The following is a 17,916-nucleotide window of genomic DNA, read 5'->3' on the forward strand; positions in this document are numbered from 1 at the left end:
TGATATTTGCTGGGAGAAAAGAACAATGTCTAAGATAATAGGACTACCATCAGTCCCAAAACACATAGCCAAAATGCCAAGTTAACCTTCAGCATGGCCACATCAAGACCATAAGGAGAGATAATCCCGCAGACACTCGATGCCTATCTTCTACGGCCATACCAAAATATAAAATTCCTAGAAGGAGTGTGTGTAAGAAACAAACTTGCATGCTCACATTCTTAGATCCTAGAAGAGGAGGAGTTGTATGTCCAGACCATTTTGGTACAGTCAATCCAGAAGAACTGCTGGCAAACTACCCGGATAGACTGACAAAAATTGTCCCAACAATAAACATAGAATCTAGGATTAAAATGGGTGTTCTCCATACATCAATGATGGTGGTATGAATCCTGGGACATTTGAAAGCATGCACTTCTAGAATCCACTGACAAGAAGGCTACATGCCAACCTTTTAAATTCCAAGGCTCTCTTTCCAACCTAATTGCCATGGCCACAATCAGTCTTTCAAGAAAACAGAGCTTTGTTTTCACACAGGAAGAGTCCACATTCCCATAGTTCCTGAGAATTGCTACTGCCTCATTCCACATGTCGCCTGTAACCTTCCCGTTATGTATCTCTGTTTTATGAAACAGAAGGATCATCATTCATGCGAAGGCTTCAGACACGGACAGAAACACATTTCCTGACATTCCAGTGTACATTGTTGAACTATGCTGCCCCCGCTAAACTTACATTTGGCTCACAACCTACTATACATTATTGCTGATGGAGTTAGTAGGGCTAACTTCCAAGATACTGACAATGATCTCCTCAACCAGAAAGCATGTAATCATTAGAGCAAAAGGTGAAGCCTTAATTTAGGCCATGATTTCTGGTCATTTAGGCAAGCAAAGAACATTCTGAACCCTCTCTCACTGGATCCAAGTCTCACAAGATGAATGGAGGCCATGTGAGTCCCTCAGTGACATTTGTGATCCCAGGTGCTGGACCTCAGTCACGATGATAGTGGCGGTATTGAGTTTTCACTCATTTTGTTCAGCTTTCCAAGGAATGTTTTATTGGAAATCATCATCGATCCAAGCACGCTGGTGTACCCCCTGCCATGACACTTAGTATACTCAAAATAGATCAGGTTTGGTGAGCGAACAGAATTCAAGACATTCACATTCTTTACCATGAACCAATGGGCCTATTCTCCAGTCACAGGAGTAGCCACAGGCAGTGAGCCTGAACCAGGTCCCAAAGGATCATGATTCAAGGTTGGGAACTCCTGCGAGCTCCACCAACACCTGAGCACTTTGAGTTCCTTTGGAAAGTCAAGTGTTTCTTACCTTTCACTTCAGGTATCCTCAGGCAAGAGAGCTTCAACTGATGACATCAGGGCAGGCGATGTTAGGCTTCTTCCAACTTCATCTGATGTTCCATACTCAGTTCCTCTGCAAGCCATCCTTGTCCGGTATGAGACAGGGACTCTGTCCCTGAAAGTAAAGCAAATAGCACATACCCCCACTTTATTGGATTCCTTGCAAATCATGGAGACTGTGATGCATTGTTGTTAGTTCTTAATTTATTGAACACTTGGGCTCTCTCAGCACTCCTTCCGTCCTCTAGAAATTTGCCCTCACAATCCATATCAGAGATATTTTTCCTCCAAGGAACTGTTTGGGGACATAATTTTCCCAATTCTATCACCGAATTCCTGGAGGTTACCATGCAACAAAGTTCTTAAGATGGGACGAAGCCAATATCTGATCCCGAAAACTACAGTAGTATGTACATCACTTGAGAACCATCCAAAGAAATTGGCACGAGGTTCACAACAGAATGAGACCACTAACATGGCTTAATGGAAGTTGTCTACAAAAATAAGTAAATCTAAGTTCAGCCTGATATGACAGAGAAAATCAGGCCTTACTCTTCCCATGGAAAGCATCAGAATCTTAATAGCTTTGGCCACAATCGGAGCAACCTCCATAATCATAACATACTACACATATTAGTCCTACTCTGCCTTCGATGAGAAGCTATTCAAATATCATAAATGATTCTCATCCACATTAGATGAATGGACTTCTTATGTACTCTTTCTCTATCTCGCTTCTTCACTTTCTCTCTGAAATTGACTTGCAGTGACTCTCCTAGCTTCTCAGTTTCTCACTCACATTCTCTCTCTTTGCTTTCCTTATTTCTGTCAATCAAGATATCTGCTTTAATATCACAGTGTCCTCTTTTCCACTTCAACCCCCCTCTCTCCCCCCCTCTCTTTCTATCTCTCACTGTCTTCCTCTGTCTCACACATGTTTAGCCTCTTCAAAAATTGTTCTTTCTCTCTGTCTCTGTCCATGCTCATATATCTCCTATTCAGGTTTTGACTGGTACTAAATGCCTGTGAGTGCTATTGTTGTGGTATCTGACATGGATCACCACAGAGAAAGTGTCTGTTCAAACCCTCTCAGGTCACCAATCACAAGCATAACCTGTAGTCCCTGAGATATATGTTATTATCAACAGCATGATCCTAAACATACAGCTCACTTCCATAATCAAATGGAAACACAATTTCTTGTTGATATTTGCTTGGAGAAAAGAACATTGTCTAAGATAACAGGACTACCATCAGCCCCAAAACACATAACCAAAATGCCAAGTTAACCTTCAGCAAGGCCACATCAAGACCATAAGGAAAGATAATCCTGCAGAAACTCCATGCCTATCTTCTACGGCCATACCAAAATATAAAATTCATAGAAGGAGTGTGTGTAAGAAACAAACTTGCATGTTCACATTCTTAGATCCTAGAAGAGGAGGAGATGTATGTCCAGACCATTTTGGTACAGTCAATAATTAAGAACTGCTGGCAAACTACCTGGATAGACTGACAAAAAATGTCCCAACAATAAACATAGAAACTAGGTTTAAAATGGGTGTTCTCAATGCATCCATGAAGGTGGTATGAATCCTGGGACATTTGAAAGCATGCACTTCTAGAATCCACCGACAAGAAGGCTACATGCCAACCTTTTAAATTCCAAGGCTCTCTTTCCAACCTAATTGCCATGGCCACAATCAGTCTTTCAAGAAAACAGAGCTTTGTTTTCACACAGGAAGAGTCCACATTCCCATAGTTCCTGAGAATTGCTACTGCCTCATTCCACATGTCGCCTGTAACCTTCCCGTTATGTATCTCTGTTTTATGAAACAGAAGGATCATCATTCATGCGAAGGCTTCAGACACGGACAGAAACACATTTCCTGATATTCCAGTGTACATTGTGGAACTATACTGCCCCCGCTAAACTTATATTTTCCTCACAATCTACTATACATTATTGCTGATGGAGTTGGTAGGGCTAACTTCCAAGATACTGACAATGATCTCCTCAACCAGAAAGCATGTAATCATTAGAGCAAAAGGTGAAGCCATGATTTAGGCCATGATTTCTGGTGATTTAGGCAAGCAAAGAACATTCTGAAGGCTCTCTCACTAGATCCAAGTCTCGCAAGATGAATGGAGGCCATGTGAGTCCCTCAGTGACATTTGTGATCCCAGGTGCTGGACCTCAGTCACGATGATAGTGGCGGTATTGAGTTTTCACTCATTTTGTTCAGCTTTCCAAGGAATGTTTTATTGGAAATCATCATCGATCCAAGCACGCTGGTGTACCCCCTGCCATGACACTTAGTATACTCAAAATAGATCAGGTTTGGTGAGCGAACAGAATTCAAGACATTCACATTCTTTACCATGAACCAATGGGCCTATTCTCCAGTCACAGGAGTAGCCACAGGCAGTGAGCCTGAACCAGGTCCCAAAGGATCATGATTCAAGGTTGGGAACTCCTGCGAGCTCCACCAACACCTGAGCACTTTGAGTTCCTTTGGAAAGTCAAGTGTTTCTTACCTTTCACTTCAGGTATCCTCAGGCAAGAGAGCTTCAACTGATGACATCAGGGCAGGCGATGTTAGGCTTCTTCCAACTTCATCTGATGTTCCATACTCAGTTCCTCTGCAAGCCGTCCTTGTCCGGTATGAGACAGGGACTCTGTCCCTGAAAGTAAAGCAAATAGCACATACCCCCACTTTATTGGATTCCTTGCAAATCATGGAGACTGTGATGCATTGTTGTTAGTTCTTAATTTATCGAACACTTGGGCTCTCTCAGCACTCTTTCCGTCCTCTAGAAATTTGCCCTCACAATCCATATCAGAGATATTTTTCCTCCAAGGAACTGTTTGGGGACATAATTTTCCCAATTCAATCACCGAATTCCTGGAGGTTACCATGCAACAAAGATCTTAAGATGGGACGAAGCCAATATCTGATCCCGAAAACTACAGTAGTATGTACATCACTTGAGAACCATCCAAAGAAATTGGCACGAGGTACACAACAGAATGAGACCACTAACATAGTTTAATGGAAGTTGTCTACAATAATAAGTAAATCTAAGTTCAGCCTGATATGACAGAGAAAATCAGGCCTTACTCTTCCCATGGAAACCATCAGAATCTTAATAGCTTTGGCCACAATCGGAGCACCCTCCATAACCATAACATACTACACCTATTAGTCCTACTCTGCCTTCGATGACAACCGATTCAAATATCATATAAGATTCTCATCCACATTAGATGAATGGACTTCTTATGTACTCTTTCTCTATCTCGCTTCTTCACTTTCTCTCTGAAATTGACTTGCAGTGACTCTACTAGCTTCTCAGTTTCTCACTCACATTCTCTCTATTTGTTTTACTTATTTCTGTCAATCAAAATATCTGCTTTAATATCACAGTGTCCTCTTTTCCACTTCAATCCCCCTCTCTCCCCCCCCTCTCTCTTTCTGTCTCTCACTGTCTTCCTCTGTCTCACACATGCTTAGCCTCTTCAACAATTGTTCTTTCTCTCTGTCTCTGTCCATGATCATATATCTCCTATTCAGGTTTTGACTGGTACTAAATTCCTGTGAGTGCTATTGCTGTGGTATCTGACATTGATCACCACAGAGAAAGTGTCTGTTTTAACCCTCTCAGGTCACCAAACACAAGCATAACCTGTAGTCACTGAGATATATGTTATTATCAACAGCATGATCCTAAGAATACGGCTCACTTTCATAATCAAATGGAAACACAATTTCTTGTTGATATTTGCTTGGAGAAAAGAACAATGTCTAAGATAATAGGACTACCATCAGTCCCAAAACACATAGCCAAAATGCCAAGTTAACCTTCAGCATGACCACATCAAGACCATAAGGAGAGATAATCCCGCAGACACTCCAGGCCTATCTTCTACGGCCATACCAAAATATAAAATTCCTAGGAGTGTGTGTAAGAAACAAACTTGCATGCTCACATTCTTAGACCCTAGAAGAGGAGGAGATGTATGTCCAGACCATTTTGGTACAGTCAATCCAGAAGAACTGCTGGCAAACTACCCGGATAGACTGACAAAAAATGTCCCAACAATAAACATAGAAACTAGGATTAAAATGGGTGTTCTCCATACATCCATGAAGGTGGTATGAATCCTGGGACATTTGAAAGCATGCACTTCTAGAATCCACTGACAAGAAGGCTACATGCCAACCTTTTAAATTCCAAGGCTCTCTTTCCAACCTAATTGCCATGGCCACAATCAGTCTTTCAAGAAAACAGAGCTTTGTTTTCACACAGGAAGAGTCCATATTCCCATAGTTCCTGAGAATTGCTACTGCCTCATTCCACATGTCGCCTGTAACCTTCCCGTTATGTATCTCTGTTTTATGAAACAGAAGGATCATCATTCATGTGAAGGCTTTAGACACGGACAGAAACACATTTCCTGACATTCCAGTGTACATTGTTGAACTATGCTGCCCCCGCTAAACTTATATTTTCCTCACAATCTACTATACATTATTGCTGATGGAGTTGGTAGGGCTAACTTCCAAGATACTGACAATGATCTCCTCAACCAGAAAGCATGTTATCATTAGAGCAAAAGGTGAAGCCTTGATTTAGGCCATGATTTCTGGTGATTTAGGCAAGCAAAGAATATTCTGAAGGCTCTCTAACTGGATCCAAGTCTCGCAAGATGAATGGAGGCCATGTGAGTCCCTCAGTGACATTTGTGATCCCAGGTGCTGGACCTCAGTCACGATGATAGTGGCGGTATTGAGTTTTCACTCATTTTGTTCAGCTTTCCAAGGAATGTTTTATTGGAAATCATCATCGATCCAAGCACGCTGGTGTACCCCCTGCCATGACACTTAGTATACTCAAAATAGATCAGGTTTGGTGAGCGAACAGAATTCAAGACATTCACATCCTTTACCACGAACCAATGGGCCTATTCTCCAATCAGAGGAGTAGCCACAGGCAGTGAGCATGAACCAGGTCCCAAAGGTTCATGATTCAAGGTTGGGAACTCCCGTGAGCTCCATCAACACCTGAGCACTTTGAGTTCCTTTGGAAATTCAAGTGTTTCTTACCTTTCACTTCAGGTATCCTCAGGCAAGAGAGCTTCAACTGAGGACTTCAGGGCAGGCGATGTTAGGCTTCTTCCAACTTCATCTGATGTTCCATACTCAGTTCCTCTGCAAGCCGTCCTTGTCCGGTATGAGACAGGGACTCTGTCCCTGAAAGTAAAGCAAATAGCACATTCCCCCACTTTATTGGATTCCTTGCAAATCATGGAGACTGTGATGCATTGTTGTTAGTTCTTAATTTATCGAACACTTGGGCTCTCTCAGCACTCCTTCCGTTCTCTAGAAATTTGCCCTCACAATCCATATCAGAGATATTTTTCCCCCAAGGAACTGTTTGGGGACATAATTTTCCCAATTCTATCACCGAATTCCTGGAGGTTACCATGCAACAAAGTTCTTAAGATGGGACGAAGCCAATATCTGATCCCGAAAACTAGAGTAGTATGTACATCACTTGAGAACCATCCAAAGAAATTGGCACGAGGTACACAACAGAATGAGACCACTAACATAGCTTAATGGAAGTTGTCTACAAAAATAAGTAAATCTCAGTTCAGCCGGATATGACAGAGTAAATCAGGCCTTACTCTTCCCAAGGAAACCATCAGAATCTTAATAGCTTTGGCCAAAATCGGAGCACCCTCCATAACCATAACATACTACACCTATTAGTCCTACTCTGCCTTCGATGAGAACCGATTCAAATATCATATAATATTCTCAACCACATTAGATGAATGGACTTCTTATGTACTCTTTCTCTATCTCGCTTCTTCACTTTCTCTCTGAAATTGACTTGCAGTGACTCTACTAGCTTCTCAGTTTCTCACTCACATTCTCTCTATTTGTTTTACTTATTTCTGTCAATCAAAATATCTGCTTTAATATCACAGTGTCCTCTTTTCCACTTCAATCCCCCTCTCTCCCCCCCCTCTCTCTTTCTGTCTCTCACTGTCTTCCTCTGTCTCACACATGCTTAGCCTCTTCAACAATTGTTCTTTCTCTCTGTCTCTGTCCATGATCATATATCTCCTATTCAGGTTTTGACTGGTACTAAATTCCTGTGAGTGCTATTGCTGTGGTATCTGACATTGATCACCACAGAGAAAGTGTCTGTTTTAACCCTCTCAGGTCACCAAACACAAGCATAACCTGTAGTCACTGAGATATATGTTATTATCAACAGCATGATCCTAAGAATACGGCTCACTTTCATAATCAAATGGAAACACAATTTCTTGTTGATATTTGCTTGGAGAAAAGAACAATGTCTAAGATAATAGGACTACCATCAGTCCCAAAACACATAGCCAAAATGCCAAGTTAACCTTCAGCATGACCACATCAAGACCATAAGGAGAGATAATCCCGCAGACACTCCAGGCCTATCTTCTACGGCCATACCAAAATATAAAATTCCTAGGAGTGTGTGTAAGAAACAAACTTGCATGCTCACATTCTTAGACCCTAGAAGAGGAGGAGATGTATGTCCAGACCATTTTGGTACAGTCAATCCAGAAGAACTGCTGGCAAACTACCCGGATAGACTGACAAAAAATGTCCCAACAATAAACATAGAAACTAGGATTAAAATGGGTGTTCTCCATACATCCATGAAGGTGGTATGAATCCTGGGACATTTGAAAGCATGCACTTCTAGAATCCACTGACAAGAAGGCTACATGCCAACCTTTTAAATTCCAAGGCTCTCTTTCCAACCTAATTGCCATGGCCACAATCAGTCTTTCAAGAAAACAGAGCTTTGTTTTCACACAGGAAGAGTCCATATTCCCATAGTTCCTGAGAATTGCTACTGCCTCATTCCACATGTCGCCTGTAACCTTCCCGTTATGTATCTCTGTTTTATGAAACAGAAGGATCATCATTCATGTGAAGGCTTTAGACACGGACAGAAACACATTTCCTGACATTCCAGTGTACATTGTTGAACTATGCTGCCCCCGCTAAACTTATATTTTCCTCACAATCTACTATACATTATTGCTGATGGAGTTGGTAGGGCTAACTTCCAAGATACTGACAATGATCTCCTCAACCAGAAAGCATGTTATCATTAGAGCAAAAGGTGAAGCCTTGATTTAGGCCATGATTTCTGGTGATTTAGGCAAGCAAAGAATATTCTGAAGGCTCTCTAACTGGATCCAAGTCTCGCAAGATGAATGGAGGCCATGTGAGTCCCTCAGTGACATTTGTGATCCCAGGTGCTGGACCTCAGTCACGATGATAGTGGCGGTATTGAGTTTTCACTCATTTTGTTCAGCTTTCCAAGGAATGTTTTATTGGAAATCATCATCGATCCAAGCACGCTGGTGTACCCCCTGCCATGACACTTAGTATACTCAAAATAGATCAGGTTTGGTGAGCGAACAGAATTCAAGACATTCACATCCTTTACCACGAACCAATGGGCCTATTCTCCAATCAGAGGAGTAGCCACAGGCAGTGAGCATGAACCAGGTCCCAAAGGTTCATGATTCAAGGTTGGGAACTCCCGTGAGCTCCATCAACACCTGAGCACTTTGAGTTCCTTTGGAAATTCAAGTGTTTCTTACCTTTCACTTCAGGTATCCTCAGGCAAGAGAGCTTCAACTGAGGACTTCAGGGCAGGCGATGTTAGGCTTCTTCCAACTTCATCTGATGTTCCATACTCAGTTCCTCTGCAAGCCGTCCTTGTCCGGTATGAGACAGGGACTCTGTCCCTGAAAGTAAAGCAAATAGCACATTCCCCCACTTTATTGGATTCCTTGCAAATCATGGAGACTGTGATGCATTGTTGTTAGTTCTTAATTTATCGAACACTTGGGCTCTCTCAGCACTCCTTCCGTTCTCTAGAAATTTGCCCTCACAATCCATATCAGAGATATTTTTCCCCCAAGGAACTGTTTGGGGACATAATTTTCCCAATTCTATCACCGAATTCCTGGAGGTTACCATGCAACAAAGTTCTTAAGATGGGACGAAGCCAATATCTGATCCCGAAAACTAGAGTAGTATGTACATCACTTGAGAACCATCCAAAGAAATTGGCACGAGGTACACAACAGAATGAGACCACTAACATAGCTTAATGGAAGTTGTCTACAAAAATAAGTAAATCTCAGTTCAGCCGGATATGACAGAGTAAATCAGGCCTTACTCTTCCCAAGGAAACCATCAGAATCTTAATAGCTTTGGCCAAAATCGGAGCACCCTCCATAACCATAACATACTACACCTATTAGTCCTACTCTGCCTTCGATGAGAACCGATTCAAATATCATATAATATTCTCAACCACATTAGATGAATGGACTTCTTATGTACTCTTTCTCTATCTCGCTTCTTCACTTTCTCTCTGAAATTGACTTGCAGTGACTCTACTAGCTTCTCAGTTTCTCACTCACTATCTCTCTATTTGGTTTCCGTATTTCTGTGAAACAAAATATCTGCTTTAATATCACAGTGTCCTCTTTTCCACTTCAACCCCCCTCTCTCCCCCCCCTCTCTCTCTTTCTGTCTCTCACTGTCTTCCTCTGTCTCACACATGCTTAGCCTCTTCAACAATTGTTCTTTCTCTCTGTCTCTGTCCATGCTCATATATCTCCTATTCAGGTTTTGACTGGTACTAAATTCCTGTGAGTGCTATTGCTGTGGTATCTGACATTGATCACCACAGAGAAAGTGTCTGTTTTAACCCTCTCAGGTCACCAAACACAAGCATAACCTGTAGTCACTGAGATATATGTTATTATCAACAGCATGATCCTAAGCATACAGCTCACTTTCATAATCAAATGGAAACACAATTTCTTGTTGATATTTGCTTGGAGAAAAGAACAATGTCTAAGATAATAGGACTACCATCAGTCCCAAAACACATAGCCAAAATGCCAATTTAACCTTCAGCATGGCCACATCAAGACCATAAGGAGAGATAATCCCGCATACACTCCAGGCCTATCTTCTACGGCCATACCAAAATATAAAATTCCTAGAAGGAGTGTGTGTAAGAAACAAACTTGCATGCTCACATTCTTAGACCCTAGAAGAGGAGGAGATGTATGTCCAGACCATTTTGGTACAGTCAATCCAGAAGAACTGCTGGCAAACTACCCGGATAGACTGACAAAAAATGTCCCAACAATAAACATAGAAACTAGGATTAAAATGGGTGTTCTCCATACATCCATGAAGGTGGTATGAATCCTGGGACATTTGAAAGCATGCACTTCTAGAATCCACTGACAAGAAGGCTACATGCCAACCTTTTAATTTCCAAGGCTCTCTTTCCAACCTAATTGCCATGGCCACAATCAGTCTTTCAAGAAAACAGACCTTTGTTTTCACACAGGAAGAGTCCATATTCCCATAGTTCCTGAGAATTGCTACTGCCTCATTCCACATGTCGCCTGTAACCTTCCCGTTATGTATCTCTGTTTTATGAAACAGAAGGATCATCATTCATGCGAAGGCTTTAGACACGGACAGAAACACATTTCCTGACATTCTGGTGTACATTGTTGAACTATGCTGCCCCCGCTAAACTTATATTTTCCTCACAATCTACTATACATTATTGCTGATGGAGTTGGTAGGGCTAACTTCCAAGATACAGACAATGATCTCCCCAACCAGAAAGCATGTTATCATTAGAGCAAAAGGTGAAGCCTTGATTTAGGCCATGATTTCTGGTGATTTAGGCAAGCAAAGAATATTCTGAAGGCTCTCTAACTGGATCCAAGTCTCGCAAGATGAATGGAGGCCATGTGAGTCCCTCAGTGACATTTGTGATCCCAGTTGCTGGACCTCAGTCACGATGATAGTGGCGGTATTGTGTTTTCACTCATTTTGTTCAGCTTTCCAAGGAATGTTTTATTGGAAATCATCATCGATCCAAGCACGCTGGTGTACCCCCTGCCATGACACTTAGTATACTCAAAATAGATCAGGTTTGGTGAGCAAACAGAATTCAATCATTCACATTCTTTACCACGAACCAATGGGCCTATTCTCCAATCAGAGGAGTAGCCACAGGCAGTGAGCATGAACCAGGTCCCAAAGGTTCATGATTCAAGGTTGGGAACTCCCGTGAGCTCCATCAACACCTGAGCACTTTGAGTTCCTTTGGAAAGTCAAGTGTTTCTTACCTTTCACTTCAGGTATCCTCAGGCAAGAGAGCTTCAACTGAGGACTTCAGGGCAGGCGATGTTAGGCTTCTTCCAACATCATCTGATGTTCCATATTCAGTTCCTCTGCAAGCCATCCTTGTCCGGTATGAGACAGGGACTCTGTCCCTGAAAGTAAAGCAAATAGCACATTCCCCCACTTTATTGGATTCCTTGCAAATCATGGAGACTGTGATGCATTGCTGTTAGTTCTTAATTTATCGAACACTTGGGCTCTCTCAGCACTCCTTCCGTTCTCTAGAAATTTGCCCTCACAATCCATATCAGAGATATTTTTCCCCCAAGGATCTGTTTGGGGACATAATTTTCCCAATTCTATCACCGAATTCCTGGAGGTTACCATGCAACAAAGTTCTTAAGATGGGACGAAGCCAATATCTGATCCCGAAAACTACAGTAGTATGTACATCACTTGAGAACCATCCAAAGAAATTGGCACGAGGTACACAACAGAATGAGACCACTAACATAGCTTAATGGAAGTTGTCTACAAAAATAAGTAAATCTCAGTTCAGCCGGATATGACAGAGAAAATCAGGCCTTACTCTTCCCATGGAAACCATCAGAATCTTAATAGCTTTGGCCAAAATCGGAGCACCCTCCATAACCATAACATACTACACCTATTAGTCCTACTCTGCCTTAGATGAGAACCGATTCAAATATCATATAATATTCTCAACCACATTAGATGAATGGACTTCTTATGTACTCTTTCTCTATCTCGCTTCTTCACTTTCTCTCTGAAATTGACTTGCAGTGACTCTACTAGCTTCTCAGTTTCTCACTCACTATCTCTCTATTTGGTTTCCGTATTTCTGTCAATCAAAATATCTGCTTTAATATCACAGTGTCCTCTTTTCCACTTCAACCCCCTCTCCCCCCCCCTCTCTCTCTTTCTGTCTCTCACTGTCTTCCTCTGTCTCACACATGCTTAGCCTCTTCAACAATTGTTCTTGCTCTCTGTCTCTCTCCATGCTCATATATCTCCTATTCAGGTTTTGACTGGTACTAAATTCCTGTGAGTGCTATTGCTGTGGTATCTGACATTGATCACCACAGAGAAAGTGTCTGTTTTAACCCTCTCAGGTCACCAAACACAAGCATAACCTGTAGTCACTGAGATATATGTTATTATCAACAGCATGATCCTAAGCATACAGCTCACTTTCATAATCAAATGGAAACACAATTTCTTGTTGATATTTGCTTGGAGAAAAGAACAATGTCTAAGATAATAGGACTACCATCAGTCCCAAAACACATAGCCAAAATGCCAAGTTAACATTCAGCATGGCCATATCAAGAGCATAAGGAGAGATAATCCCGCAGACACTCCATGCCTATCTTCTACGGCCATACCAAAATATAAAATTCCTAGAAGGAGTGTGTGTAAGAAACAAACTTGCATGCTCACATTCTTAGATCCTAGAAGAGGAGGAGATGTATGTCCAGACCATTTTGGTACAGTCAATCCAGAAGAACTGCTGGCAAACTACCCGGATAGACTGACAAAAAATGTCCCAACAATAAACATAGAAACTAGGATTAAAATGGGTGTTCTCCATACATCCATGAAGGTGGTATGAATCCTGGGACATTTGAAAGCATGCAATTCTAGAATCCACTGACAAGAAGGCTACATGCCAACCTTTTAAATTCCAAGGCTCTCTTTCCAACCTAATTGCCATGGCCACAATCAGTCTTTCAAGAAAACAGAGCTTTGTTTTCACACAGGAAGAGTCCACATTCCCATAGTTCCTTAGAATTGCTACTGCCTCATTCCACATGTCGCCTGTAACCATCCCGTTATGTATCTCTGTTTTATGAAACAGAAGGATCATCATTCATGCGAAGGCTTCAGACACGGACAGAAACACATTTCCTGACATTCCAGTGTACATTGTTGAACTATGCTGCCCCCGCTAAACTTACATTTGCCTCACAACCTACTATACATATTGCTGATGGAGTTGGTAGGGCTAACTTCCAAGATACTGACATTGATCTCCTCAACCGGAAAGCATGTTATCATTAGAGCAAAAGGTGAAGCCTTGATTTAGGCCATGATTTCTGGTGATTTAGGCAAGCAAAGAACATTCTGAAGGCTCTCTCACTGGATCCAAGTCTCGCAAGATGAATGGAGGCAATGTGAGTCCCTCAGTGACATTTGTGATCCCAGGTGCTGGACCTCAGTCACGATGATAGTGGCGGTATTGAGTTTTCACTCATTTTGTTCAGCTTTCCAAGGAATGTTTTATTGGAAATCATCATCGATCCAAGCACGCTGGTGTACCCCCTGCCATGACACTTAGTATACTCAAAATAGATCAGGTTTGGTGAGCAAACAGAATTCAAGACATTCACATCCTTTACCACGAACCAATGGGCCTATTCTCCAGTCACAGGAGTAGCCACAGGCAGTGAGCCTGAACCAGGTCCCAAAGGATCATGATTCAAGGTTGGGAACTCCTGCGAGCTTCACCAACACCTGAGCACTTTGAGTTCCTTTGGAAAGTCAAGTGTTTCTTACCTTTCACTTCAGGTATCCTCAGGCAAGAGAGCTTCAACTGATGACATCAGGGCAGGCGATGTTAGGCTTCTTCCAACTTCATCTGTTGTTCCATACTCAGTTCCTCTGCAAGCCGTCCTTGTCCGGTATGAGACAGGGACTCTGTCCCTGAAAGTAAAGCAAATAGCACATACCCCCACTTTATTGGATTCCTTGCAAATCATGGAGACTGTGATGCATTGTTGTTAGTTCTTAATTTATCGAACACTTGGGCTCTCTCAGCACTCCTTCCGTCCTCTAGAAATTTGCCCTCACAATCCATATCAGAGATATTTTTCCCCCAAGGAACTGTTTGGGGACATAATTTTCCCAATTCTATCACCGAATTCCTGGACGTTACCATGCAACAAAGTTCTTAAGATGGGACGAAGCCAATATCTGATCCTGAAAACTACAGTAGTATGTACATCACTTGAGAACCGTCCAAAGAAATTGGCACGAGGTACAAAACAGAATGAGACCACTAACATAGCTTAATGGAAGTTGTCTACAAAAATAAGTAAATCTCAGTTCAGACGGATATGACAGAGAAAATCAGGCCTTACTCTTCCCATGGAAACCATCAGAATCTTAATAGCTTTGGCCACAATCGGAGCTCCCTCCATAACCATAACATACTACACCTATTAGTCCTGCTCTGCCTTCGATGAGAACCGATTCAAATATCATATAATATTCTCAACCACATTAGATGAATGGACTTCTTATGTACTCTTTCTCTATCTCGCTTCTTCACTTTCTCTCTGAAATTGACTTGCAGTGACTCTACTAGCTTCTCAGTTTCTCACTCACTATTTCTCTATTTGGTTTCCGTATTTCTGTCAATCAAAATATCTGCTTTAATATCACAGTGTCCTCTTTTCCACTACAACCCCCCTCTCTCCCCCCCTCTCTCTCTTTCTGTCTCTCACTGTCTTCCTCTGTCTCACACATGCTTAGCCTCTTCAACAATTGTTCTTTCTCTCTGTCTCTGTCCATGCTCTTATATCTCCTATTCAGGTTTTGACTGGTACTAAATTCCTGTGAGTGCTATTGCTGTGGTATCTGACATTGATCACCACAGAGAAAGTGTCTGTTTTAACCCTCTCAGGTCACCAAACACAAGCATAACCTGTAGACACTGAGGTATATGTTATTATCAACAGCATGATCCTTAGCATACAGCTCACTTTCATAATCAAATGGAAACACAATTTCTTGTTGATATTTGCTTGGAGAAAAGAACAATGTCTAAGATAATAGGACTACCATCAGTCCCAAAACACATAGCCAAAATGCCAAGTTAACCTTCAGCATGGCCACATCAAGACCATAAGGAGAGATAATCCTGCAGACACTACATGCCTATCTTCTACGGCCATACCAAAATATAAAATTCCTAGAAGGAGTGTGTGTAAGAAACAAACTTGCATGCTCACATTCTTAGACCCTAGAAGAGGAGGAGATGTATGTCCAGACCATTTTGGTACAGTCAATCCAGAAGAACTACTGGCAAACTACCCGGATAGACTGACAAAAAATGTCCCAACAATAAACATAGAAACTAGGATTAAAATGGGTGTTCTCCATACATCCATGAAGGTGGTATGAATCCTGGGACATTTGAAAGCATGCACTTCTAGAATCCACTGACAAGAAGGCTACATGCCAACCTTTTAAATTCCAAGGCTCTCTTTCCAACCTAATTGCCATGGCCACAATCAGTCTTTCAAGAAAACAGAGCTTTGTTTTCACACAGGAAGAGTCCATATTCCCATAGTTCCTGAGAATTGCTACTGCCTCATTCCACATGTCGCCTGTAACCTTCCCGTTATGTATCTCTGTTTTATGAAACAGAAGGATCATCATTCATGCGAAGGCTTTAGACACGGACAGAAACACATTTCCTGACATTCCGGTGTACATGGTTGAACTATGCTGCCCCCGCTAAACTTATATTTTCCTCACAATCTACTATACATTATTGCTGATGGAGTTGGTAGGGCTAACTTCCAAGATACTGACAATGATCTCCTCAACCAGAAAGCATGTTATCATTAGAGCAAAAGGTGAAGCCTTGATTTAGGCCATGATTTCTGGTGATTTAGGCAAGCAAAGAATATTCTGAAGGCTCTCTAACTGGATCCAAGTCTCGCAAGATGAATGGAGGCCATGTGAGTCCCTCAGTGACATTTGTGATCCCAGTTGCTTGACCTCAGTCACGATGATAGTGGAGGTATTGAGTTTTCACTCATTTTGTTCAGCTTTCCAAGGAATGTTTTATTGGAAATCATCATCGATCCAAGCACGCTGGTGTACCCCCTGCCATGACACTTAGTATACTCCAAATAGATCAGGTTTGGTGAGCGAACAGAATTCAAGACATTCACATCCTTTACCACGAACCAATGGGCCTATTCTCCAATCACAGGAGTAGCCACAGGCAGTGAGCATGAACCAGGTCCCAAAGGTTCATGATTCAAGGTTGGGAACTCCCGTGAGCTCCATCAACACCTGAGCACTTTGAGTTCCTTTGGAAATTCAAGTGTTTCTTACCTTTCACTTCAGGTATCCTCAGGCAAGAGAGCTTCAACTGAGGACTTCAGGGCAGGCGATGTTAGGCTTCTTCCAACTTCATCTGATGTTCCATACTCAGTTCCTCTGCAAGCCGTCCTTGTCCGGTATGAGACAGGGACTCTGTCCCTGAAAGTAAAGCAAATAGCACATTCCCCCACTTTATTGGATTCCTTGCAAATCATGGAGACTGTGATGCATTGTTGTTAGTTCTTAATTTATCGAACACTTGGGCTCTCTCAGCACTCCTTCCGTTCTCTAGAAATTTGCCCTCACAATCCATATCAGAGATATTTTTCCCCCAAGGAAATGTTTGGGCACATAATTTTCCCAATTCTATCACCGAATTCCTGGAGGTTACCATGCAACAAAGTTCTTAAGATGGGACGAAGCCAATATCTGATCCCGAAAACTACAGTAGTATGTACATCACTTGAGAACCATCCAAAGAAATTGGCACGAGGTACACAACAGAATGAGACCACTAACATAGCTTAATGGAAGTTGTCTACAAAAATAAGTAAATCTCAGTCCAGCCGGATATGACAGAGAAAATCAGGCTTTACTCTTCCCATGGAAACCATCAGAATCTTAATAGCTTTGGCCAAAATCGGAGCACCCTCCATAACCATAACATACTACACCTATTAGTCCTACTCTGCCTTAGATGAGAACCGATTCAAATATCATATAATATTCTCAACCACATTAGATGAATGGACTTCTTATGTACTCTTTCTCTATCTCGCTTCTTCACTTTCTCTCTGAAATTGACTTGCAGTGACTCTACTAGCTTCTCAGTTTCTCACTCACTATCTCTCTATTTGGTTTCCGTATTTCTGTCAATCAAAATATCTGCTTTAATATCACAGTGTCCTCTTTTCCACTTCAACCCCCCTCTCTCCCCCCCTCTCTCTCTTTCTGTCTCTCACTGTCTTCCTCTGTCTCACACATGCTTAGCCTCTTCAACAATTGTTCTTTCTCTCTGTCTCTGTCCATGCTCATATATCTCCTATTCAGGTTTTGACTGGTACTAAATTCCTGTGAGTGCTATTGCTGTGGTATCTGACATTGATCACCACAGAGAAAGTGTCTGTTTTAACCCTCACAGGTCACCAAACACAAGCATAACCT

The 17,916-nt window shown here is 41.9% G+C and overlaps 7 non-coding genes across 7 annotated transcripts; all 7 read right to left on the reverse strand.

Annotated features, from left to right (window-relative positions):
- Positions 1–988: 988 nt before the first annotated feature.
- Positions 989–1,081, reverse strand: LOC148007631 (small nucleolar RNA SNORD116). The gene has a single exon (XR_015656834.1). It is a non-coding gene; the product is annotated as a small nucleolar RNA SNORD116 (small nucleolar RNA).
- Positions 1,082–3,558: 2,477 nt separating this feature from the next.
- LOC148007632 (small nucleolar RNA SNORD116) lies at positions 3,559–3,651 on the reverse strand. The gene has a single exon (XR_015656844.1). It is a non-coding gene; the product is annotated as a small nucleolar RNA SNORD116 (small nucleolar RNA).
- Positions 3,652–6,128: 2,477 nt separating this feature from the next.
- Positions 6,129–6,221, reverse strand: LOC148007633 (small nucleolar RNA SNORD116). Its single transcript, XR_015656852.1, has one exon. It is a non-coding gene; the product is annotated as a small nucleolar RNA SNORD116 (small nucleolar RNA).
- Positions 6,222–8,698: 2,477 nt separating this feature from the next.
- LOC148007634 (small nucleolar RNA SNORD116) lies at positions 8,699–8,791 on the reverse strand. The gene has a single exon (XR_015656859.1). It is a non-coding gene; the product is annotated as a small nucleolar RNA SNORD116 (small nucleolar RNA).
- A 2,482-nt stretch (positions 8,792–11,273) lies between these two features.
- On the reverse strand, positions 11,274–11,366 carry LOC148007635 (small nucleolar RNA SNORD116). Its single transcript, XR_015655556.1, has one exon. It is a non-coding gene; the product is annotated as a small nucleolar RNA SNORD116 (small nucleolar RNA).
- Positions 11,367–13,844: 2,478 nt separating this feature from the next.
- LOC148007636 (small nucleolar RNA SNORD116) lies at positions 13,845–13,937 on the reverse strand. Its single transcript, XR_015656866.1, has one exon. It is a non-coding gene; the product is annotated as a small nucleolar RNA SNORD116 (small nucleolar RNA).
- A 2,481-nt stretch (positions 13,938–16,418) lies between these two features.
- Positions 16,419–16,511, reverse strand: LOC148007637 (small nucleolar RNA SNORD116). Its single transcript, XR_015655637.1, has one exon. It is a non-coding gene; the product is annotated as a small nucleolar RNA SNORD116 (small nucleolar RNA).
- Positions 16,512–17,916: the final 1,405 nt, after the last annotated feature.

This window comes from Rattus norvegicus, chromosome 1 (assembly GCF_021556685.1).
Source record: "Rattus norvegicus strain SHRSP/BbbUtx chromosome 1, alternate assembly SHRSP_T2T, whole genome shotgun sequence".
Classification (NCBI taxonomy): Eukaryota; Metazoa; Chordata; class Mammalia; order Rodentia; family Muridae; genus Rattus; species Rattus norvegicus.